Here is a 26,187-nt window from a genome sequence, read left to right as displayed (position 1 = left end):
TTATGTTGTTGCTCATAACTAATTATGTCAAGTAGGAATCTATTGTTTCCATGTTATTCAATTTATATTTCATTTAATTGCTGGACCATCGACATAAATAAGTGTTTTTCAGTAATAAAGGACATTCTTGAAGGTACTTCTGCTATCGCACTCATCATTTAAAGTCATTAAAATAGTACCTGCAGATTTTATTTAATTGCAATCTTTCAATTTTAAATTTCTATGTAACATTCAAAATTCGCAATTGCGGAGTGATAGGAAACTTCGACCATTCGATTCATGTGTATATTCATATTGTATACTGTAGACTCAGCAGTGTTTGGCTTGTAATGCGACAACTACGTATCCCAGACCCTAGAGAACGTAACTAGCCAAAGCTTTTAATATTTCAACTCTGAGTCTGAGGGTACGTAGTTGAGGGCCATTTCACTCTTCACATTTTTTTTTGAAAGCCCGTAATTGGGGGCTCGTCCGGGATTTGTGTCCTGAAAAGTGGTAATTCCTTTACTGTCTGCTATTCAGTCAACTATGTGAAGTGTGAAAACCTTTGCAAAACCAGTAGAGATTCCTTTACAGTGAACCTCTCACAAAACACATTGTGAGATCGTTTGTTCTTCCAAGGTAGGTTTCTGGAGTTAGTGAAATTACGGAGTAATTTTCCCAACTAACACAAGCTATCGCTAGAGGTCCTAATCTGTCACATTAAAGGCAATTTGCGTGGTGGCTACGAGTCTAAATAAGTTTAAGTGCAGAGAACAGTAGCGGTTAGCGCATTTAGCAGACGGTGGTATCAGAAATGGTTGGAACACGCAGTAACCAGTGGTAGCTACAGTTACTTAGGACGAGTTCTCCAGTGGCGGACGCAGTTCAACAGCAGTACTACAGAAGCTTCTTCGTGTACTCCAGGGCAGTCTTCATTGTCACTTCTACTAAAACTGACGGCATCATCATGGCAGAGAGAACCATCTCAGATCAGATCAGATAGTGAGACAGTGTTTAACTCTGAAGTTCAAGCTCCACTTATAGATCTCGCGAATATAAAACAGTCACCTAGTATGTGTAATTCTGAAAACGGAAGTGAGCCGGTTAGTCTCAAATCAGAGCGCAAGAGTGTAACTAGAAGGAATCCAGGGAAGGGTAAAGAATGTAGGGGAGATATGATGTCTCATCTAATGCAAATGATCCAGGGATTGGGAAATAATATGAATACAATGGCAAATAATAGGAGTATAATTCGAACAGTTACGGATACAATTTGGACTGATAAGGGTACAATGTATTGGTTCCGCTATGAAAGAGGAAGTTGGAAAACTTATCGGTAATCTTGAAATAGCAATATATGATAAACTAAAATGTGTCCGAGTGGATACGGGGAAAATTACAGACGACGTTGTAACAGGAAAACCTAAAATCGAATCAGTGGAAGAAGTTCTTGGGGAAAAAATGGATAAGATACAGACGGAACTTGGGAGCAGGGCAAGCGACTGAATAGAAGCACAAGATACTAATGAAAGAGATGTAAACTTAGCAATTAGTGACATATCCAATCGTGTAGGTGAGGGGGAGAAAGAAGTGGGCGAAATTAAAGATAAAATAGAGTCCAGTATCACTAGTGAAAATGAATTTAAAAAACAAATACAACAGATAAAAAGTGATATGAATTCGTTCGCCTCCCAACAAGCCCGCTGGTTATAAATATCTCTTGGGCAAATACCGGATCTGCGAAATGTTACACAGATGATGGAAAATATCACCCAGAAAATTTATTGGCTTCGTGTAGGGAAGCTTTTGTTCACGGCATGTCGGACAAAGCGAAACTAAAATACGTTAAATGGCATTTGGGGGGAGACCCACAGTCCTGGGCAAATATTAAATGTAGTTCGTGAGACTTGTACGAAGAGTTTGAAATGTGTTTTTTGGATAAATTTTGGAGCAAAGCAAAACAAACAAGGATCCAAAATGAATTTTTAATAGTGCCAAGTTACAGGTACGGTAATGGGACGATGAGAGATTTTTGCAAGCGCGAACTTGACAAGCTTATGCATGTGTAACATCAGTTGGGGGTTTTAACGTACATCACCTCCTTAAAAAGGCGATTACCCGAAAATTTGCAGTTGGATCTTGTTCATAGTCCATGTGATTCGATGGACGAACTTCTAGAATATGTAGAAAGAGTTGAGAGGGCTTTGAAGTTGAAACCTCAGAGCAAGAATCCAAGTAATCATCACCAAAATAATAATCGTGAGAGGAATAAAAGGAATTCTCATGGAGATAGTAGATGGAAGGAGGAGAATGGTCGGAGAACGAAAGGGAGTGATAACTTCAGTGAATAGGACCCAAGTAAAGAACGCAGATTTGATGGGGGAAATTCGCGCGAAGTGCAATCGCTTAACAACCGGTCGGGAAACTGATGTTCGCCACATCTCAGGTTTGGCGATGGTGATCTGAACAGGCGATGGAAAGGACTGGAGATAATGGTAATGGTAATGGTAGGTTTGGAGAAAGGCAACAAATATGTAATATGGAGTATGTTAAAGAGAATGCCTATATAGGTGACTTTTTCATTAAAAGCAGGCTCTAACAGGGGAAGCATAGATTTGTGAGAGATTTAAGTAAAAGTAATGGGAATAAATTTGCGGGGAATGATGTAAGTTATGGATGTGTAATGAATGGGAGTGTGAATGGTGATGAATGGAAAGATTCAGTGGTTGAAAAAGAAATAAAAAAGGAATAAATTATGTGAAAGCAAATTGTGTGGAGGGTTTCTGAAGAGGTATTAGCAAATAGTAGCAATTGCAGTAAGGAAGGTGTCGTAGTAGCAAGTATTTGTGAATCCGCGAAGAGCGTCGGTGTTAGTGAAGGCGGCTTAGCTTTGGTCTCGCGAGCTGCAAGAGAGGGTGATTCCGGCGGAAAGAATTAATTTTACTAAGGGAGGCTTACCATTAGTCTCGCCAGCAGTTGAAGTTAAAGATGTATCGGCGGAGGTAGATGATTTCTGTTTAAAGGAACAGTGTAATGTTAATTTATGTAATGATGTAAAAGATACTAGTAGTGATACTTCAGAAGAAGGAATTTACGCGTTTCTAGTCACGAATGAAGGCGAAACGAAACTTATTGGTGAATGTGTTGATCTAAAACGTTTGTCAGAGTGTGAATGTGAGAATGTATGTAAAGTAGGATTGGTGGTTAATCTGGATGAAGAGTGTGTAAAAATGACAGTGTATGCTGATTTTTGTCGAATCACATCGGAATGTAACAATTCTGGAAGTCCCAAAACTGTACGACAAGGTCGCAGCAATTTGCGTAATTTAGTGGCGGAGGATAAAGTTGTGTACGATTCATGTAAAGTTAATTTGTCGACGGAGGAAAGTAAGGTTTCTGACGTGAATTTTCTGGTGATTGAAATGGTGTATCAGCAGATAAGGTTGCTGAGAAGAATATTTACGGCGATGATGGCTTAGGCATCGATGTATTGTATCAGGAAGATAAAGCGTTTAACAGTGTATTGAAGTGTAATTTCGTTGAAGCTGCAAGCGGAGAAACAGTAAAGTTGTACATTTTGGGGGTTGTGAATCGGCGAAAAGTGTGGGGGAACTAACAGCAAATTTACAGAAGGCTGAAGTGAATAGTATGGATAAGGGTAGCTTGTGTAATGAAGTTGGTACGAACTGGTATATGAAGGAGGAGTGTGATTTTAGTGTGACTGATATGCTTTCGTACGGTAGAAAATTACTGTCATTACCGCCGCATATGTCCTAAAGAGAGAAGTTCAAATTTGTTAGAGGATTAAAAAACGGAAGGAAAGAATCTGGGGCGAAGGAAATATTTAATAAATTATTTTTGGATGAACATGAAAGTGAAGGATGGATAGAACAGGATATGTGTACGCTAGAATGGGAAGACAAGCGACGAGATGAAGAAAGTGACTTATTAAGGGAAAAATATTTAGAAAGAAAGGAAATGGTAAATGTACAGAAAATTATTGAAATAAAAGTTGGCAAGGAAATGGTAGATGCACTTCTACATTCAAGTAGTAATGTCTCAGCAGTGTGGTAAAGGCAAGGACTCCAGTTTGGAAAGAAGGGGTGGTACATGAACTGCAATTGGAAGCCCTTACCTGGGCAGCCAATGCAGGAGATGAACGGCCGTAGGTGGCAAATGGATACGGTAATTCCAATGCGCAGGAGACTTACGAACGTGTGGAATGTGACTGGCCAGCAGTTGTGCACGCCTATCCTGCAATGGAAAGACTCCGGCCTCCACCAGGACGCTGGTTACCTGACTCGTCCTAAAAGCTCCTGTCCCTAGGCGAAAGCCACAATGGTGCACTGGTTCGAGAAACGCCCAAACATAAACCAGACATACATGGTCATGGCGGGATTGAACAAGAGCTCTGTAGTGCTGCAGCAGCGTAGAGCGATCTGCACTCCTGCTGGTGGTGCTCAGGCAGCGCCTATTAGACTATGAGGGTCCGACTGCTGATCAGTTCCAGTCATTCCAGCAGGAAGGAGGTACACAGCTCGTGTTGTCTCTAGTTCAACCATGCCTGGGCGGTCAATACCGCGGTTCAATCGCGTCCGCATTGTTACTTTGTGACAGGAAGGGCTCTCAAGAAGAGAAGTGTCCAGGTGTCTCGGAGTGAACCAAAGCGATGTTGTTGGGACATGGACAGAGACAGAGAGGCAGAAACTGTCAATTACATTCCTCGCTCAGGCCGCCCAAGGGATAGTACTGCAGTGGATGACCGCTGCCTACGGATTATGGCTCGGAGAAACCCTGACAACAACCCCACAATGATGAATAATGCTTTTCATGCAGCCACATGATATCGTGTTATGACTGAGACTGTACGCTACAGGCTGCTTGATGCGCAACCTTGCTCCCGACGTCCATGGCGAAGTCCATCTTTACAACCGCGAATCAATGAAAAGCGGTACAGATGGGCCCAACAACATGCCAAATGGACCGCTTGTGTTTGGCGTTACGTTCTCTTCACCAAAGGTGTCCGCATATGCCTTCAAGCAGACAATCGTCAGAGACGTGTTTGGAGGCAACCCATCAGGCTGAACGCTTTAGACACACTGTCCAGCTAGTGCATCAATGTGGAGGTTCCCTGCAGTTTAGGGGTGGAATTATGAGGGGCCGACGCAGGCTGCTGGTCGTCATGGAAGGCGCCGTAACGGCTGTACGATACCTGAATGCCATCCCCCGATAGTGCAACCATATCGGCAGCATATTGGCGAGGCATTTGTTTTCATGGACGCCATTCGCACCCCCATCGTGCGCGTCTTGTGAATGACTTCCTTCAGGATAACGACATCGCTCGAACAGAGTGGCCAGCATGTTTTCCAGACATGAACACTATTGAACATGCCTGGGATTGATTGAAAACGGCTGTTTATCGGTGAGATGACCCACCAACCACACTGAGGGATCTACGCCGAATCGTCTTTGAGGAGTGGGACAATCTGGACCAACAGTGCCTTGATGAACTTGTGGATAGTATGCCATGACGAATGCATCAATGCAAGAGGAGGTGTTACTGGGTATTAGAGTTACCGGTGTGTACAGCAATCCGACAACCACCTCTGAAGGTTTCGCTGTATGCTGGTACAACATGCAATTTGTGGTTTTCATGAGCTATAAAAAGGGCGGAAATTATGTGTATGTTATTCTCTATTCCAGTTTTGTGTACAGGTTCCGGAACTCTCGGAATGGAGGTGATACAAAACATTTTTTATGTGTGTATGTGAGCACCGATTAATGAGCATACCCAAAATGTTTGTGACCTGGGATGTATATAGGAAGCACTACAGCACTCTGAATGCTCTCAGTTCAATTATACCAGTCGGGAACGACAAAGAAGAGAAGACTGTGAGGGGAAGTCAGCCAATCGCACGCTGACCGGCTCCCTTCCAGGACGACAATGCGACAACAAAAGCCCCTATGTGAAGACAAGATAAGCGCCGCGCCCGACTGGTGGCTGTCAGTCAAATAGCTGCGTCAACGTCAGCAACTTCAATAGCCGATTCAAGATTAGCTACTTGGATAGAAGCATCAATGATAGCGACTTCGATAGCAGTTCAGGACAGACTTGTCAATTACAGATCAGCAGTCACGGCAAAGTCTTATTTCGTAAGTCGCCCTTTGCTTGCCACACATATGTGTAATTAAGTTAAGTATTGTATTTGATTACTTGTAATAAAACTCATTAATATGACTTGTTTGATTGCTTGTCTAGCGAAACGAGTACGCACAATTCCTAGACACAACAAGATTGACAACGAGGATCGTCCAATAAGATTCATCAAACAAATCGCGAACAATTGTTGCTTGGCGCACGACCATTGATAAAAATTTCCTCGTTGTTTGGAACATGAAGTATAATAACAGCTGCAAATGATCTCCAAGTAGCCGAATACAACGAGGACAAAGCCCATTCCACGCAAACACAGCCCACACCGTTACGGAGCCACCACCTGCTTGCACAGTTCCTTGTTGAGAACTTGTGTCCATGGCTTCATAGGGTCTTCACCACACTCGAACCCTATCGTCCGCTCTTACCAACTGAAATCTGGACTCGCCTGACCAGATCACGGTTTTGCAGCATCTATGGTTCAACCGATATGGTCACGAGCCCAGAAGAGGCGCTGCAGGCCACGTCGTGCTGTTAGTGAAAGCACTGGCGTCGGTAGTCTGCTGCCATAGCCCGTGAACGCCAGATTTCTTCACACTGTACTAACGGATACGTTCGTCGTACGTCCCACGTTGATTTTTGTTGTTATTTGACACAGTGTTTCTTGTCTGTTAGCACTGACTAAGCAAACGCAGTTCTCGGTCGTTGAGAGGGAGCTATCAATGGTGAGAGATAATGCCTGAAATTTGTGCCGAGAATACCAATCATGACACTGTGAATCTCGGAATACTGAGTTTCCTAACGAATTCAGAATTGGAATGTCCCATGAGTCTAGCTCCAACCACGTTTCCACGTTCAAAGTCTGGTAACTCCGATCGTGTGGCCATAATCACGTCGGAAACCAATTCACATCCGTCACACGTGTACAAATGACAACTTCGCCAATGCACTTTTCTTCTATTCTTCGTGTATGCGATACTACCTCCATTTGAATATTTGCATATCGCTACCTCCTTACTTTTGACACCTCAGTATATAGTTCAATGGACAGTGAACAGACCGCTGAGCCTAAAGAAAAGAGAAAAATGGCCTCCAACAAAAACACTGATATGGTAAAAAAAATCAAGGAACTAACAGTTTGTTTTTGTCCTTACGGGTACCTTACCCCCTGGGAGGGAAAAAAACACAGCACCAAAAAGTAGTTAATGTAGACTAATGAACTTTCGGGATATGTTTGTCTAGGTAACATATTTAATGAAACACCATTGGAAGATGACTGTACAATGTAAGCACGAGATAAGCCACTGGAAATGTGAAATGCTGGTACAGTAATAACCGGTGTAAGAACCAGAATGTTGAATGCAAGCATACAAATGTGCATGGATTGTATTGTAAAGGTACCAGGCATGAGTTAGTTTGCAGGTGTCCTATGTCTGAGGCACTTGGTCGGTCAATACATGGACAGTTAATGCTGTTTGTGAATGACGCTGCAGTGGTCGTCCAATAATGTATCATATGAGTACGATTGGCTTCTCGCTTGAAACCAATGACGTCACAAATGGCGGTACTTCAAGGTCAGTGGAAAGTACTCTATAGGGCGTTTCGGTCGGAGCTCCCCTCGATGTGACCGATTTGTAGCAGTTCGTTGTCACTGTGATTCCAACTGCTGCTTATATTTCTGCTCCAGATATAGTACGATGCGCCAGAGGTTTAAACCGAACACGATGGCCTTTCCTATGATGCTACATTGTCGTCCGGAGCCTAGCCTCGCGGTCGTCCATTCCAGTGATCACCACTGCCAGGAATCATGTACAGTGACTACATTATTGCTTCGTCTTTCTGTAGTATTTCAGAAGGAACTTCCGGCTTCTCGTAGCCCTATTACACGACCCCATTCAAACCGAATAAGGTGTTGACAAAGTCGTCTTTTTCGGCTTAGAGGCGTTCTTGACTTACATAAACTCACCATGTCCGGTCTCGAAAGTAACTAAATACACGCTGTAATGGTCCTGAGAGTTGAGAATTTGCATTGTTATAGTGGCGCTACTAGCACCACTCTTATGCGACTGCCGCAAAATTTGAGTGGACATCAGCCTTTAGATGTAGGAACTCGCCTCCCAACTTTCGTCTATGTTGGACAATTCCTTCTTGGTGTTGTGAATGTTTTTTGTCAGTGTATGTGTTCATAAGATTTTTACTTCTGAACAGCCGACCATAGGTGTCATATCAAGTGTTACTGATGCAAATGCACCACTGTTTCATGTTGTCCATATCTGATTAGCTGTCTCCTTGAAGTGACAGCAACCTATCCTGAGCTCCGTAACATCCTTGGTTTGGCTGACAGATCGCTTCCTCTATGCAATTGATTCTGTATGAACGATAGACACTTCTTTTCTACCTGGGATCCAGTTCTTCTCGTCTCAACAAGGAAGATCACGTCGACAGGTACCGTCCAAAATGTCCAAACTTTTCAAACCCACTGTTATAACCCCCATATTAACCCGTGTGTCTCTTTTCCATACGTTCACAAAACTCCATGATTCTTTTAAAAACTAAACTCATCTTTCCTATCGACCAAGATAAATTTTTTCCCTTCGCACCATGTGTACGCGAGATGCTTTTGGAGAGGCTATTATGGCATACTAAATTCCATGAAATTTATATATTTTATTCCAGACAAAACACGTTAGGCATAGCAGTCTGTTCCCTGCTTAGAGAGAAAATTTAAGTTCTGTTCGATGCTGTATACACCAGAATTTCTTCACTTTTACTAATCCTGTTTGAATCACATGAACTACGTCTAAAATCCATACACTTACACCATTTTTCAAAGACCTCAAATTTGGTGTATTAGAAGTAAATTCCAAACGTTCTGTGACAAGCACCTTCTGATCCATTCTACTTGTTATCATGAACTACGCTATTGTGTGAAGGCCCTGTGGCGCCTTTTTGCTCGGGTTTCTTCGCATGAATACAGGGATAAACATGTAAAATATGATTGTAAGCATTGTTAAAGTAATCTATATTCTAACCATCCACTATGATCTCTAATTATCCAGCGTAAACCTGATAAGAACTGTTACTATCTAATGAGGTAAATACACTCCTGGAAATGGAAAAAAGAACACATTGACACCGGTGTGTCAGACCCACCATACTTGCTCCGGACACTGCGAGAGGGCTGTACAAGCAATGATCACACGCACGGCACAGCAGACACACCAGGAACCGCGGTGTTGGCCGTCGAATGGCGCTAGCTGCGCAGCATTTGTGCACCGCTGCCGTCAGTGTCAGCCAGTTTGTCGTGGCATACAGAGCTCCATCGCAGTAGCTGGTAGCTTGCCGCGACAGCGTGGACGAGAACCGTATGTGCAGTTGACGGACTTTGAGCGAGGGTGTATGGTGGGCATGCGGGAGGCTTCGTGGACGTACCGCCGAATTGCTCAACACGTGGGGCGTGAGGTCTCCACAGTACATCGATGTTGTCGCCAGTGGTCGGCGGAAGATGCACGTGCCCGTCGACCTGGGACCGGACCGCAGCGACGCACGGATGCACGCCAAGACCGTAGGATCCTACGCAGTGCCGTAGGGGACCGCACCGCCACTTCCCAGCAAATTAGGGACACTGTTGCTCCTGGGGTATCGGCGAGGACCATTCGCAACCGTCTCCATGAAGGTGGGCTACGGTCCCGCACACCGTTAGGCCGTCTTCCGCTCACGCCCCAACATCGTGCAGCCCGCCTCCAGTGGTGTCGCGACAGGCGTGAATGGAGGGACGAATGGAGACGTGTCGTCTTCAGCGATTAGAGTCGCTTCTGCCTAGGTGCCAATGATGGTCGTATGCGTGTTTGGCGCCGTGCAGGTGAGCGCCACAATCAGGACTGCATACGACCGAGGCACACAGGGCCAACACCCTGCATCATGGTGTGGGGAGCGATCTCCTACACTGGCCGTACACCTCTGGTGATCGTCGAGAGGACACTGAATAGTGCACGGTACATCCAAACCGTCATCGAACCCATCGTTCTACCATTCCTAGACCGGCAAGGGAACTTGCTGTTCCAACAGGACAATGCACGTCCGCATGTATCCCGTGCCACCCAACGTGCTCTAGAAGGTGCAAGTCAACTACCCTTGTCAGCAAGATCTCCGGATCTGTCCCCCATTGAGCATGTTTGGGACTGGATGAAGCGTCGTCTCACGCGGTCTGCACGTCCAGCACGAACGCTGGTCCAACTGAGGCGCCAGGTGGAAATGGCATGGCAAGCCGTTCCACAGGACTACATCCAGCATCTCTACGATCGTCTCCATGGGAGAATAGCAGCCTGCATTCCTGCGAAAGGTGAATATACACTGTACTAGTGCCGACATTGTGCATGCTCTGTTGCCTGTGTCTATGTGCCTGTGGTTCTGTCAGTGTGATCATGTGATGTATCTGGCCCCAGGAATGTGTCAATAAAGTTTCCCCTTCCTGGGACAATGAATTCACGGTGTTCTTATTTCAGTTTCCAGGAGTGTAGTATGCCGAGGAAGGACTGTAAAAATAAAGTCTGTTTAGCAAAGCCACATTCGAATGATAGCTAGTACTGTCCAGTCAAATCATTCTCTTACCACGAACAATATTCAATTACAGTAGCGAAGTGACTAATATTTTCTGTGCGTTTCCAAATATTTTCATGAAACTTGAAGCGAATAATATCCAGTCCAATGCAGGTTACAGTAATGAGCACTGCCCTAACCAATAGAGGATGCTGTATAACATACCTGAAACCACTGTGTAATATTCCTGTTTATGGACTCTTATGTGATAACCCCTGATGTTATTTAAGAGAAATATTTCAAAATTATGGCAGCTGAATCGAGTGGACAGTAAGGAACTATTTCTTTTAAATGGGTTATAAAAAGGCATACTCTTTGGAAAGGTTAACGTTAGTAAATCCCTTATATGATACTAATCTTTGTTCTGCAAAGTTTTAATTGCTATATCTATAAAGAAAGCGACATTACAATCTTTTCTTCTTCGCTTTCTGGCACCGGCTCTATTCAGATATAAGTGAATTCATTGTACATTTTGTCATTAGTAATTGGAACACTGTATTTTAAACTTTGTTTAATTTTCCAAAATGATCTACCTCCCAGGTACCCTGTTTTAATTATATATTGCAAGTAATTTCTGGCTGGGAGTGATTAGCTTGGTGATGGAACGATCGAGCGCCATAAGCGTCTTTATTTGCTTCACTTTTTGAAAGTGGAACCTGCATCTGAATTCGAAGTCTGATTCACTTTATATAAGATAATTTCTTTCGCATGAACATTAATTGTGTAAAGCGTTATTCGTCTCCAAATGCGTCTTTAACCACTAATGACCATAAAGTTACTTTGGGACAAAAAAGCACGTTTTGGAAACTCGTAATGATGTTGCTACACGTGGAGTTTCGGTTGATATAACATACACACACTAAATCAACAGGTTTCATGTACTCTACCGAAATTATTGCCATCGTGAGAGTGACGAATTTTTTACTGAAGATGGTGCTTAGTTTAAAATTTGACATTGTGATATAGACTCTTGCTCCGTAACGACGATTCCATTGGGTGACTAAGCGAATTTCACAGTGTTCCCTGATATTCCAATATATTTTATTTGCGTTATTCATTACTTCATAAAATCATTTTCAAAGTCGTACATCACAGAAGCCACCTTTCGCTATTTAGAACAATGTATCCCTTCGATCCGGAAGGCGCGTGACTCTATCCAGTTGCAAACTCAAGCTTCACATGATGCTATCTGAAGTACAATATTGGATGTTAAATTTCTCACAACCTATAATCTAGGCCGAATGTACTGTGTGGTGATGTGGCAGATCACTGATTGCGGTCTCAATTTGCATTCTTGTAGTAGAGTTCGCATCACGAATTCGGTGTTGCCGTCTACATCCATACCTACTGGTGTGTCATCTAGGATTCTATACATAGCGCTACTGATCTACTTTTAATTGCCACGAATAGGGCAAAAGCACATTTTTTTTAAAAAAATTCCCACAAGTTTACACTTAGGACATTTACGATATTTGGGCTATTTTAACAATTCGCTTGAAACTGACTCTCTTCCAAAGATATTAGCTGATTGATTCTTGTGTTGTACACCCATGACAATTGTTTGTGAGAGAGATTCTGTGGAATTAGAGTATGTTTTGTTCTTATGTTGAGGAAATTAATAATGCATTTACTTTCATCGAAGCCCGAATGAGAGGAACTATTATCCAAAACTAAGAAAACACAGATTCTCTGAATGCAAGATACGTTTCTTTCAATTGTTCTATTTATCTGGACTTAGGAATCAGTTTGGGTAAAGCACAGTCGAATATGGAGAAGTACCTGTTTCTGATCAAAGAACCAACGAACCCATTGAAATTCCTAAAATTACCAGAAAGGATTTTATGCATTTATAACGTCAACGTGGAAACTCGTTATTTGAACCATCATCAACACAACCGAAAGGAGCAGCGTCACCTGGACTACTCTGTTGTTGTTGTTTTTCCTTTTTTCTTTTAGTATGATGCTTGCCTTTCATATCTTATGCACTGTATTTTGAAGAAAGAGTTTTCTTCTATTTATTTTATGTGTTACCTATATATGGTAGTGTTTGTCCTATTTTATTTATAGTTTGGAAGAAACTTTCTATTTTTGTGATTCTTATAGTTTATTGCTATTTGATATGAAATCAGGCAATTAAATGATGTAATATGGTACAGGATGTATGGTTGGTTTTGAAAATCTCCTTCAGTTTTAACACCACCGTAGATCTGCCTTACTTCAAAAGTAAGTTGTTTCTCTGTTAAAAGTTTCTTTGTTTGCATTCCATTTGCACACTTCACTGCTCTACAATACGATTTTAGTGTGGAAATGCATCCACCGGTAAAGCAGTCTCAAAAATCTGCAAAGCGTATACCTTAGAGCCACCAATTTAGTGTGGCTTTACATCACATGAGTTGTTGTTAGCTTTGTGTCTTTTGCTCCCTAAGACTGCTAAATGGTAATATTGCTGACGAATGGTAAATAATATTAACTATTTATTTCAGGATTATCCCGTTTCGTAAACTGACATACGGCTAGGAGAGCGGTCTGGTGACCACATGCCCTCCATGCCCGCATCAAGTGACGTCTGTGGACTGAGGATGACACGGCGGTCGGTTGGCACAGTTGGGCCTTCATGAACTGTCCTGGCGGAATTACATATATTTTTTTAGTATTTATTTCATCTTTTGTTTCTTGAAGGCAATCCTGCTGAACTAGATGGGCAAACTGTCAATCGATCATTGCTTAAGCCATTCGAAAAGTGTTATAATCAGTACGCATCACAATGTAGCGACTCGTTACGAAGTGTTGAGAATTTACACCTATGGTCATGAATGCAATACGTGTAAACGTAGATATGTGTTAAGGTAAATATTTATTGACTGAATGTGGGAAAAAATGGCACCAACCGAAATGGAAAATTTATCTAGACACTGATTTTTTTAGATTCAGTATACTCCAAGGTAACTATAACTTAAAGTAAATTCAACAGAGTTCTTATGTACGTGATTATCTGTTCTGTGGAATTCACTTCGTGAGTCACGATCGCAGTAGCGTGGAAGTACGTGATAAACTTTGGAACGAGGAATACAGCCCTCCACTACAGAGTTGTGACACATCGCCAGTGAGTCAGCTGCCAACCATTCAGCAGTGAGTGTAGAGAGTAAGGCTTATTCGGTTGTCAGTTTCCGTGCAGTGCGTACATCATCGCAGCGAAGGAGTTCTCAGCTAAAATGAAAGCCTTCGATTGGATCGTCGCTTTTCTTCTTGTCAACGGTAAGTCTCTTTACAACATTACAACTATAATTTTGTATTCCCGTGTGATAAGTTATGTTACAAAGTGTTCGATTCCTGATACGGGTACTTGTCATAACTCAATATATCTTTGGCTAAAGCTGAGATTCTTCAATTAGCGAGGCTCGAACAGATTTCCTTCAACATTAATATCTACAGTAGCTAATGATCTAACACATATCGCTTTGAGATCGATGGTATGTTAAATTGTGTAACTTATTCGTAGCTTGCAGAATTGATGATGAATTTAAAGTCATTGCCAACCAAATCACCGTAGTGTGTCTCTCACTAGATTAATACCATAAGAAACGATAGTAACTTGTAACGAGGTACATGAGTGCTTCAAATTGAACAACTATTTACGTACCAACTGTCTCTTTGTGTACACTTGTCTTTCTGGCGACATAAATGAAATACATTACAAGGTATCCTTTTAATCTGGTTATATTATGTGTCACTAGATGTTTCGTTTCTTCCATCCCTGTTGGATTAAGGTACTGGCCATTATATTTAGCTGTTGATATTAAATTTGAGAGAACAACGGTTCAGTAACTGTGTGTCACTATAGTCAAGTTTTCATTTCACTGTTGTCATACATTCGATATATTCATGTGGCACGTCACTTTATCATTCTGCGATGCGGTTGTTTCCTGACAGTAAATTCAGAATTCACTTCCCAATCTACGGCGAAATAATTATATGGGGCACAATGTCGGACTGGGCACGGCTGCGGAAAGGAACATTGTGTGGACTTTTCAAAGAAGCTATCCTAGTAGTTCTCTGTAAAATTTTGTGCGTACCATGGGAATCAGAAAAATGTATGAGTTTACGGGTATTTGATTTCAGCTTCTCCTCAATACGTTTTCACTGCCGGTCGTTTGAATTCATCTTGCATGTACGATAAGGTAGTTGCAGGACACGCATGCGAATTAATCAGGTTTTGCTGTAGAGGGAAATGGGAATACACAGCCTGACAAAAAAAAAGTTAACCGCACAGAAGAGAAGGAGCAAAGGCAATTAAACTTAATGAGCTGAGAGGGCATTTTACTTCAGTGATTTCAAAATAGAGTCAAATTTAGAAAACTTGGCAGTATGAGGCCACATATCGGTAAGATGCAGCACTGCCTTCTGCCGCCGAGCAGTGTGTCAACAGGGTGCAAGTAGCAGAATTACTGCATTTACTAGGCAGTCTTGTATATTAATAACCGTTTAAATTTTGTGTCGAATGGTTTGTGCTCTCTGCAGATTAGTTTAGACGTTCTTTGCACAACTGTATTTAGCTTGGATAGGGACTGCAACTGCTGTGTTCGAATGCGGGCGGAGTTGACATCCCTTAGCTCCCAGCTTTAGGCAGTGTTGGCTTCGGTCACACAGTTTGAGGCTGTTGCCAATGGGCATCACTGTGGGGCTCCGGACGGGGGTTTTTCGTTGACAGCCAGCTCGTCCCACGCATCCCCCGATCGGACTATGGTTGTGGCTGCACGGGATACTGCCCACATTGAGGCTGACACATCACCTATGGTAGAGTTGTAGGTCGTCTCGAGGTGTGGCAAGGGGCAAAAGCCATTCCAGAGGGTTGAACGGAAGGCCTCTCCAGTTTGTCTGACGGACTGGTTTCAGGCTCTGTTTCTGGCTGACACTAATCTTCAGAAGGACATGGCATCTTGTCCAGTTCCAGAGGTTGGCCCTTAGTCTGCAAGATCCGGGCGGTCTCAGAGGGTGGACTTACTGGTAGTTGGGAACTCCAACGTCAGGAGCGTAATGGGGTCCCTTTGGGATAATGACTGCAAGGGATGGAAAGAAAACCAATGGGCACTCCGTGTGCATATCGGGGGGAGTCATTCCAGATGTGGAAAGAGTCCTTCCGGATGCCATGAGGGGTAGAGGCTGCACCCATCTGCAGGTGGTCGCTCATGTCGGCACCAATTATATGTGTCGCTATGGATCGGAGAAAATCGTCTCAGGCTTCCGGCGGCTATCTGATATGGTGAACACTGCCAGTCTCGCTAGCGGGATGAAAGCAGAGCTCACCATCTGCAGCATCGCCGACAGGACTGACTGCGAACCTTTGGTACCGAGCCGAGTTGAGGGTCTGAATCAGAGGCTGAGACGGTTCTGCGACGGTGTGGGCTGCAGATTCCTCGACTTGCGCCATAGGGTGGTGGGTTTCGGGTTCCGCTGGATAGGTCAGGAATCCACTACACACAGCAGGCGGCTGCACGGATAGCAGGGGCTGTGAGGGGAGGACTGGACTTTTTTTTAGGTTAGATGGCCTCGGGCAAGTTCCTGTTAATTATTATGGGTGGAGGTTGTACTCAATAACCGAGCTAGGTTAATAATTGGCTCCTTTTACCGACCTCCCGACTCAGCAGCATTAGTGGCAGAACAACTGAGAGAAAATCTGGACTACATTTCACATAAATTTCCTCAACAGGATATAGTCTTAAGTGGAGACTTCAGTTTACCAGATATAGACTGGGACACTCAGATGTTTAGGACGGGTGGTAGGAACAGAGCATCGAGTGACATTATACTGATTGCACTATCCGCAAATTACCTCGAGCTATTAAACAGAGAATCGACTCGTGGAGAAAACATCTTGGACCTACTGATAACAAACAGGCCCGAAATTTTCGACTCTGTAAGCGCAGAACAGGGAATCAGTTATCATAAGGCCGTTGCAGCATCCCTGAATTTGGAAGTAAATAGGAATATAAAAAAAGGGAGAAAGGTTTATCTGTTTAGCAAGAGTAATAGGAGGTAGATTTCAGACTATCCAACAGATCAAAACGAAAATTTCCGTTCCGACACTGACAATGTTGAGTGTTTATGGAAAAAGTTAAGGGCAATCGTAAAATGCGTTTCAGACTGGTATGTGCCGTGTAAAACTGTAAGGGACGGGTAAAACCCACCGTGGTTCAACAAAAAAGTGCGAAAGCAAAGAGAGCCTCACTGCAAATCCAAACGCAGCCAAAACCTCTCAGACAACCAGAAGCTAAAAGGTGTCAAAGTTAGCATAAGGAGGGCTATGCGTGAAGCATTTAGTGAATTCGAAAGTAAAATTCTATGTATCGACTTGACAGAAAATCCTAGGAAGCTCTGGTCTTACGCTAAATCAGTAAGTGCATCGAAACAGCATATCCTGACACTCTTGGATGATTATCGCATTGAAACAGAGTATGACAGGCCGTAAAGTTGAAATACTAAACATCTTTTTCCAAAGATGTTTCACTGCAGTTCCTTCTCTAAATCCTCGAACGAACGAAAAAAAGACTGTCATCGAAATAAATGTCAAAGGAATAGAAAAGCAATTGAAGTCACTCAACAGAGGAAAGTCCACTGGACCTGACGGGATACCAGTTCTATTCTACACAGAGTACGCGGAAGAACTTGCCCCCTTCTAACAGCCGTGTACCGTAAGTCTCTAGATAAACGAAAGGTTACAAATTATTGGAAAAGAGCACAGGTAGTTCCAGTTTTCAAGAAGGGTCGTCAAGCAGACGCGCAAAATTATAGGCCTCTATCTCTGACATCGATCTGTTGCAGAATATTAGAACATGTTTTTTGCTCGAGTATCATGTTGTTTCTGGAAACCCACAATCTACTCTGTAGGAATCAACTTGGATTCCGGAAACAGCGATCGTGTGAGACCCAACTCGCTTTATTCGTTCATGAGATCCAGAAAATATTAAATACAGGCTCCCAGGTAGATGCCATTTTCCTTGACTTCCGGAAGGCGTTCGATACAGTTCCGTACTGTTGCCTGAGAACCAAAGTAAGAGCCTACGGAATATCAGACCAGCTGTGTGGCAGGATTGAAGAATTTTTAGCAAACAGAACACAGCATGTTGTTCTCAATGGAGAGGCGTCTACAGACGTTAAAGTAACCTCTGGCGTGCCACAGGGGAGTGTTGTGGGACCAGTGCTTTTACTAATATATATAAATGACCTAGTAGATAGTGTTGGAAGTTCCATGCTGCTTTTCGCGGATGATGCTGTAGTATACAGAGAAGTTGCAGCATTAGAAAATTGCACCGAAATGCAGAAAGATCTGCATCGGATAGGCACTTGGTGCTGGGAGTGGCAACTGACCCTTAACATAGACAAATGTAATGTATTGCGAATACATAGAAAGAAGGATCCTTTATTCTATGATTATATGATAGTGAAACAAAAACTGGTAGCAGTTACTTCTGTAAAATATCTGGGAATATGCGTACGGAAAGATTTCAAGTGGAATGATCATATAAAATTACCTGTTGGTACGGCGGGTGCCAGGTTGAGATCAACAAAGGAGGTGGCTTACAAAACACTCGTTCGACCTATACTTGAGTATTGCTCATCAGTGTGTGATCCGTACAAGGTTGGGTTGACAGAGGAGATAGAGAAGATCCAAAGAAGAGCGGCGCCTTTCGTCACAGAGTTATTTGGTAAGCGTGATAGCGTTACGGAGATGTTTAGCAAACCCAAGTGGCAGACTCTGCAAGAGAGGTGCTCTGCATCACGGTGTAGCTTGCTGTCGAGGTTTCGAGAGTTTGCGTTCTGGATGAGATATCGAACAAATTGCTTCCCCCTACTTATACCTCCCGAGTAGACCCAGAGCGTAAAATCAGAGAGATTCGGAGGTTTTCCGGCAGTCGTTCTTCCCGCGAACCATACGCGACTGTAACAGGAAAGGGAGGTAAAACAGTGGCACGTAGAGTGCCCTCCGCTACACACCGTTGGGTGGCTTGCGGAGTATAAATGTAGATGTAGATGTAGATGTCTCTGGCCTGGATGCGTACACTTATTCGGCTGAGACGAGTTCCACCATATCCTGACGGTAGATGGCCCTCAACTGTTGTAACTGGTACTTGATATGGTGGATATTAGCTCTGAGACGGAGTTGACATTTTAAGCTGGGTCCCCAAATGTTCCATCGCAGGATGTTGTTGGCGTCTGGAGTACCGCCACATCTTGCAAACTGTTCACAGAGATAGGTGGCAAGTGTAGGTGAGTGTACAAAAATGGCACCAGGATAGCGTCTCATGAGCGGTAACACGTTAGAAAGCAAGATGCACGTGTCGTACCGTTGCGCCGTCAGAGTTTGTTCAGTCAGTTCCATTCTACCAGCCGTGACATAAAGCTGTACCCGATGGTTCCCCAGCACCACGACGCCAGGAATAACACCTCTGTGCCTCTCAAAAACACTGAAACAATTGGGTCACCGTCATATTCAAGATCGACATCCGGGGTAGTTCACAACATGATTCATCGCTGATTAAAGGGAGATGCCATTCATCAGCTCTTCATGCTTCCCGGCTACGGCACCACTTGAAAAGCAGCTGTATGTGCTGTGGTGTTCACAACAGCTCACGCGTTACACAGTAAATCCCTTGTCCAGTTGCAGCTAGTTTACGTGTAATGGTCCGGTACGCAACAGAATGTTGGTGGGACTACATTACTTGCTCTCTGATGGTAGGCACAGATGTGAAGGGTTTCGATGTGCTTGACGTGCAGCGCGGTGTTCTTTTATTGTACTGGTCAGATGTCGTCAAACAGAAACATGACGAGTTTGCGAGCCATCCCGTTGCCATGCAGTCCCACATATAGCCACTGCCACATCCGAAAACCCCACAGATATGGATGTTGCACGATTCGGCCACTCGGCTAAATGAGGGCTCAACATGTGACCACTTTTAAACTCGGTCAGGTGCTGATAATGCCGCATCAATGGCTATGCGGCACCTCCGTATCCTTCACAGTGATCACTCAACGTCAGAGGCTGTTAATGACCTTGTATACCCTACCTAAACAAGTGCTACACATGTTTACATGATGAAACCTTGACTAACTTACGATCATTCTTACATGTAATAGTATCCATAAGAAGGCAACTCCTTTAGCTCTGACAATAATTTTCACTATTGCCGGTAATCCTGTTGGCTGTCGCTATACTTCAGCCAGAACTTGTCCTCTTTTACCTCTCAAACGTCTACTATTTCTACGGGAAGGCTGATCGCAGATTTACAATATGCTAATGCTACTCACGTACAATTGCTCTGACGACTCATCCTGTAATCATTTACTTTCTGATCTAACCTATACGGGCAACCCCATGTAATACGGAACTGATCACTAGTTATCACGAGAGGCTGACCCGCCAGTACGAAAGAAGGCATGAGTATCGTGTTTTCAGTACAGAAGCAGTAACAGCAGAATACGTCGGTCCGAATGGCTTAGTGACTTTGAAACTGGACTAGTCATGGGATATTACCTGAGTAACAAGTTCATCAGTCACATTTCAACAGTTCTAAAGCTGCCCAAGTCTACTGCTGATGCTGTGACTTTGAAGTGGGAACACGAAGAAACAGTCGCTGCTAAATAAAGCTGAGGTAGATCGTATAAGACGATGTATAGCTACCGTCGAGAATTATGGTTAGTGGTTGCGAGGAATCACATGAAATCAGCGTAACGAATAGTTCGTGAGTTCGAAAGTGCTGTCAGCAGTTAGTTTAGCGCAATGATTTTGCTCAGAGAATTAAAAATTATGGTGTGGAGTGGTCGAGGAACCTCTCACAAGTCACACATTTCTGTAAGAACATGGTATCTGTTCTTTCGGACATGTCGGAAAGAACAGATACCATCGGTGACCATGCAGCTCTCTTAGAATGAAATGATAAATAAAATAAGACCCTAAGCTGCGACAGGCGTTGATATACATCAACGGGGACAGTTGAAAATGTGTGCCTCGACCGGAACTCGAATCCGGAATCTCCTGCTTACCTGGCATACACTCTATCCAACTGAGCCACCGAGGGCACAGACGATAGTGCGACTGCAGGGATTTATCCCTTTCACACTCCCTGTGAGACCCACATGCCCAACATAATATCCACACACTACACTCGTAGTGGCCCTTCCCATTACCCTCACTACTCACGGCAGACAATCTTACCGAATTTGAAATACGTGTAGAAACCTTGGGGATATTATGCTCACATTAACACGATTGATAAGTATAAAATTACGACGAGAGATGTTTGCTTTACTAACTAGATATAAAAACGTCCCGAAGAAGCAGTACTACCGGTTTCACTTTGTTTGTACAATACAATGACCAGTAGACCACTAGATCTGTTCAATAGTAATGGTGAATGACAAAAAATATTACAAAGTCCATCACCTGTTGCAATGGATCCATGGGTCTTCGGACATGACAATGTCACATAATTTAAAAAGTTGCTCTCTGCGAAGCTTTCCTGAAGTTAACCTCATTGTCACTCGCTGTCGCATGCAATAAGGACTCTCAGTAACCCCATATAGAGAAATCGGCTATAGTCGCAAAATACTAAACGTGACTGTTAACGATTGTACTGAGCAATGGTAGCAGATAGATAGAGGGTAGAGTGCGACTATGGAGAGAACAGTATCTTTAGTTAATGTTCGCAGCAGTTTTCTCCACAGTGAATGTTCAAGGTAAAGAATTCAACCACATATTAATTGACGCTATGCCATCTTCCGTAAATGTTCCTGTCAGTAGGTTTTTCTCAGATTCTTAAAATGATGCCAACTGTTCTTTTTTGCATGGAGCTATAGGTGACTTCTTTGGCATCAAATGACTTCTCACTTAACTAACACAACTACTTTTCACTAGATAAGTATAACATCGGAGATATATCAGGTAAAACCAAATTACTTTTTACAAATGTAGCTCTATTAATGTGAGGTATTATTAACGTGCCATAACAGTGCTATAAATGGCTGAAGAGCATTCTTTTGTTTCGTTTCCAGCACTCCAAGGTGTAGAACAGATCCCTATCATTGACGATACCGCTCCATATTTTGATGACTTCCCAGGTGGCGAGTCCACAGACGCCGTTCCATTGTGAGTATTCTCATGGAAGCATTCATCGTTGGCGCAATTCTGATTACGTCTGAGCAAGCAGTGTATTCAAAGTGCCGTCGTTTGTTCTATTACAGAATTTAGCCATGGGCAGAGGTGAGGTACTGGGCTATTCTTTTGAGTTCCTAAGTGGTATGATTCACTTTCAGCAGCACATGTTAATGAAAACACATTTGTCTGTTTTAGCGATTTGGTAGAATCCGTGCAAGTAGTAGAAGGTAAACGAGTTTGTCCAACGATTAAGGACAGTATTCGATGTCATATAACTCCTCAAACATGTACACTAATTATAAAATGAATTAGGTACATCTGTAGTATCGTATCGCACAACATTTTGCCCTGCAAAAAATAGCAGTGTCGATCTACATATACATGGTGTCCTAAAAACATTGCAACAAATTTCGAATAGTGGTAGAGAGTGGCTTGAGGAACAAATTGATGATGGGCACTTGTGTCAGTCATTCAACGACGCTACAGAGCGTCGAAGTTAAAGTGGCCGGCCCCTGCAACTAGACCAGACTTCGCCAGTAAACGTGACTTTGTACGCTGACGGACCATAGTCGGAATGTCTCGCAATTTTGTTTGCCATTCAGTTATCGCGGCTCATTCTCACTATGACCTGTGGAGAATATGGAGCCAGCTGCTGCGAAGAAAGGACTTATTTCCTGGCAATGCGATGGTCTTCTGTCTTGGTAGATGACAGTTTCGGACATTGATTTCCACCTGAACTTTATTTTTCCATTGTATACCGAAAAACATTTGAGATTTTAGAGGGTTCTAGGAGAAAACTGTACTACGGATGGAAACCTGTGTCCAAAACCGTTACCTACCAGAGAAACAGAGCATTCCATTAGTAGGAGATAAGGCCTTTCTACGCAGCAGCGAGCTATGCCTTGTACACTGGTCATCGTGACAGTCAAAGAACATTGCGAGATGTTCCGCCTACAGTCCGTCAGCGTACATGGCGTCTGCTGCAGAACTGGAGGCGTAGTAGCAGGTTCCGGTGCATGTAACTTCGATGCCCTGTAGTGCTGTTGGCCGACGTTTCAAGACACGGGTTCCTGTCCTAGATTTGTTCCTCAAGTGAGCCTCTACTACCCATCGAAGTCCGTTCTCAATATTTCTGGGACATCACTACTCTGCAAACCCCAGTGAAGTGCGTGGCAGATGGTACGTCCCATTGTATCAGTTATTAAGATTTCCTCTCATTCTATTCACGTATGGGAAGAATGATTACTTAAACGTTTCTTTGCGTTTGGTAATTGATATATTATTGTCTTTACGACGAATGTTGGAGCCATACGTAGGAGCTTGTAATATATTTCTAAATTAATTACTCAAAGTTGGTTCTAGAAATTTTATTAATAGCTTTCAGCAGTTCTCATCAGGAAATAAATGAATTGGTGCTCTTCACAGATATCTAGAATACATTAGCATAGACTCATTAAGTCATATTCACGATAAACGTTATGATGTGGAATGTGTCAACTGATCAAGTAGTAAAAACTGTATTTGATTACATGCTGGACGTTTACAGGTACTTTACGCATAAATTACTAATTATTGACATTATCTGTCAATGAAAGATCATATTTCCATTGGTGTACCAAAAAAGAGTTTTATAAACCTATATTTCACCCCTACCAGTGCCGAAGTCACACACTGTGCAGATCAGTATTTTTCTTCTAGTGTTGTAGTTATGAATGTCCCTGTCACTCACAAATCTATGTGGACTGTTGATAATTTACATAAGTACATGAAAGTAGAATGAGCTTGTGGTTAATATTCGCAACTGATTAAAGGGATGCCAGCAAAAAGAGAACGTTACCTTCAACAGAATTGTAGAGTATGATATAAGGAGAGTCACAGTGCGATGTTTATTGACATTTGTGGAGTCACTTTTCGCACAGAGAGGCCTAATATATTTCAACATATCTTGTAAAATGTCTTGAATTAATTACGCATTCCATAGTAACGTAGTACATGTTACTAGCCCACGAACTCATATTGTTTTGTAGGTGACCTTAATCACCCAACAGGAAACTTTACTTTTCAGAGACATGTTACAGCGCAGTCTGAAACACTGCGTTGACGAACAGCAGCTGTATTCGATTAAGAATGAAATCGAAAACTGAGATTAGGGTTCTGTATCTGCTGCAGAATATTTCAGAAGAAATAAAATTTTTTGCCAGCCCAGGCCTCGAGCAGGGACTGAAGACACCAGGCTAACAGGACAAATGGAGATTTCGGCCGCTCGTGCAGGCGTTAGCCGAACTAGCTAAGGCAAATGCTGGCGGCGAGCGGGGAATACGGGTTGGAGTCCCGGTCTGGAGTAAATTTACATTTCTTCTGAAATATTCTAAAACTGATGCGGAGAGACCTGACTCTTTTAGGATCATAATAATATTCCACATTACAGAGGAAAGAGTAGGATCACTTGTAATGTCACTAAATACCTTCTCTATCGTTTCTTTAATTTGTATTTGCTTTCTCTTGTGAACTGTTTCCACGAGTTGCTCAAAAGAAACTTTCAAAAATGTTTGCTACGCAAGAACTTTCTTTTAAGGAAAATTATATCATGTGCCATGAGTTCCTTCCATCTCTCTTTTAACAATATCCCATAAATATTTGATTTTATTTTCTAGTCAGTCAAAATCAGACAGCAGGCACATGCTCCAGGATTTTACTACAACTTTTCTTAAACTGTTATAGTGCTGTTTACAACATCAATCTCTTTTAGTAACATTATAAGTTCTTCTAATAATTTCCGGGTATGCAGCCGGATCCCGTCGACATTCTGCAACGATATTTCGGCCCAGAGACGTCCGGCCATCATCAGGTGAGTACACAACTACTGAAGAGCCCAGGTGCAGTCGCGGTATTTATACCGATTCTCGCGCACGTGTTGACATGCGCGGCATAGCCGAGTTGTACGTGCTGCCCTCGGTGGTGAAAGTAAAAGATCATCTAGTCATTGAGTATCGAATGACGCTGTCTATTCCGCTGTGAATGTATAACTTTAATAACAGGATTCCAAGTTTTATCCAGTTGAAAGCCGTTGTCACGATTTATAAGATTATCGGCAAGACGTATTTCCACTGATTCCTTGATTACGGAATCCCAAAATCCGGAAACCGGAGCTAAAATTTTTGTTCCATTGTATTCCATTGAATGTCCCAATGAAATACAGTGCTCTGCTACTGCCGATTTTGACGGTTGCCGCAGACGGGTGTATCTTTCATGTTCTGTACACCGTTCATGGACAGTTCTTGTCGTCTGGCCAATATATGCAGAGCCACATTCACAGGGAATTTTGTAGACGCCTGCTTTCTTCAGTTGTAAATCGTCTTTAACGGATCCAACCAGGGCCCGGTTCTTTGCTGGTGGACGGAAGATAACCTTGATTTTATTCTTCTTCAGTAATCGGCCTATTTTCGACGACACATTCCCGGCGTATGGAAGAAACGCAGTTGATTTAAAGTCGTCATCAGCGTCCTCAGTGCGCTGCTTCTTGTTATGACAGTTGCGCATGGCCTTTCTTATTTGGCGTGAAGTGTAGCCATTCTCTTTAAAAACCTTCTCCAAGTGTTCTAATTCTGCGTGGAGGTTTTCATCGTCCGATATTACATGCGCTCGATGTATTAAGGTACTGAGAACGCCGGCTGTTTGTGCTGGGTGGTGGCAGCTTGACGCCTGGAGATACAGATCTGTGTGAGTCGGTTTCCTGTACACAGAATGTCCTAATGACCCATCATTTTTACGGCATACTAGCACGTCTAGAAATGGTAAAGTGCCATCTTTTTCAATCTCCATCGTGAATTTGATGTTCTCATGTAAAGAGTTTAAATGATGAAGGAATTTCTCCAGTTCCTGTCTGCCATGAGGCCATACAACAAAAGTATCATCTACGTACCGCCAGAAGACCGTAGGCTTTAAGACAGCAGACTCAAGTGCTTTCTCCTCAAAGTCCTCCATAAAGAAATTAGCTACCACAGGGGACAAAGGGCTCCCCATGGCGACGCCGTCTGTTTGTTCAAAGAATTCGTCATTGAATAGAAAGTACGTTGAGGAGAGTATATGTTCAAACAAGGCCGTCATTTCTGCACTGAATAAGTTACCAATAAGATGTAACGATTCCATTAAAGGCACTTTGGTAAATAGTGAGACCACATCAAAGCTGACTAATAAATCCGAACTGCTAAGCTTAACTTCCTTCAAGCGACTGACAAAATCCTCGGAATTACGTATATGGTGGCAACACTTACCCACATACGGCTTTAGTAGTGAGGCCAGA

This window comes from Schistocerca gregaria, chromosome X, assembly GCF_023897955.1.
Source record: "Schistocerca gregaria isolate iqSchGreg1 chromosome X, iqSchGreg1.2, whole genome shotgun sequence".
Lineage (NCBI taxonomy): Eukaryota > Metazoa > Arthropoda > Insecta > Orthoptera > Acrididae > Schistocerca > Schistocerca gregaria.
The sequence above is the reverse complement of the archived record's forward strand: the minus strand, read 5'-3'. Positions refer to the sequence as shown.